Raw genomic sequence first — 1,396 nt, 5'->3', positions numbered from 1 at the left:
TGACTGGGTGCGTAGCCGAATGGCACAATCGCTCACGAAACGCTCACGAAACGAAACGCTAGTAGATATCTATCCCTGTCGCTCTTGCGTATTGGCGTGACAGAGCCGGACTACGTTTCGTTTTCGTTTGGCGTCGGAGAAATGCCATTCGGCTACGGGGCCTGATATGTGAAATAGATAGAACATTGTGTGCAGTAGATTCAATACAACTCTAATTAAGTATTATAGTTAAGAATCTTCCTATGTAGTTTTATTCAAACGTACCTACATTTTATTATTTGGAATTATAATGTATGGTTGATAAAAATGTCCGATATTCCTAATGCTGTAGATATTGTACGTTACAAGTTGTAATATAAGATGTTAAATTTCTTGCCAACATGGAATGTGGTTAAAAAATGGGAACGAGGGCAATTTTGCGTGTGACCATCACTTGAACATGCCTGTGTTTCTACACCGTGTTTCACTTAACACTAAAAACCTGAAAACTGTTTGTTCAGAATCGAGAGTAGAATCGATTGAGCTATATCTTGATGGGGGTAATATTTTTATGTAAATTGGTATGATTAGTTATTTTTTACGTGCCTATTCTATTGTATTCGTAATACAACATTGTGTATATCGCATTGCTAGAGGTTGTATACCTTTTTCCGTATTTAGGGGTATTAATACTGGCTGGTTACTTGGGCGATTATTTTTTCCGCTACGAGTTTGACGTTGTTTGTCAGTTTAATCTTAATGTTTATCATAAGTCATAACAAACTGAACTCGTACCTAATTACAACCTTGAGTCATTCTGAATATTGGGTTTAAATTTGCTTACTGCGATTATCTGTCCAATTTGAAGTTTACTGTGACAAAGCTTTAAAGTGTTTTACAATGACATCTTAGCTGTCTATTGGTAAACCTTATGTCGTTGCAGTAACGTACACAAATAAATAGTTTTATGGTTTATTATGGTAGTTAGCAATTATTTTATTGAGTGTAGAGCTAAAAGTCAAGTAGAGCTGTACAGAATTCTAAAAATTCAATTTAAAAAAAAAGTAACCATCAGATTAAAAGATGAATACTCTAGATGAGTTTAAAAAAATAAAAATCTGTTGGGGTGTCTGAGGTTTTGAGTGATACCGGAAACACGTTGTATACTAAAATGACAGCTCGAGTTGATAATCTAACTAACATCTTATACTAATATGACTTAGGGTCTCCCCAAACATATCGACGCGGAATCGACTTTGGCCGACCCGAAATCGCTCGTTAGTATGAACATGCGTACGGATGTGCTCAGTGATGACGACGCGTAAGCGTTTTTATAACTAATTTTTTTATATACAATTCTTGGTCGGCCGGAGCCAAATCCGCGGCGATAGGTTTGGAGAAACCCTATAATTATAAT

The sequence above is a fragment of the Leguminivora glycinivorella genome, chromosome 5, assembly GCF_023078275.1.
Source record: "Leguminivora glycinivorella isolate SPB_JAAS2020 chromosome 5, LegGlyc_1.1, whole genome shotgun sequence".
Taxonomy (NCBI): domain Eukaryota; kingdom Metazoa; phylum Arthropoda; class Insecta; order Lepidoptera; family Tortricidae; genus Leguminivora; species Leguminivora glycinivorella.
Note: the sequence above shows the minus strand (reverse complement) of the source record.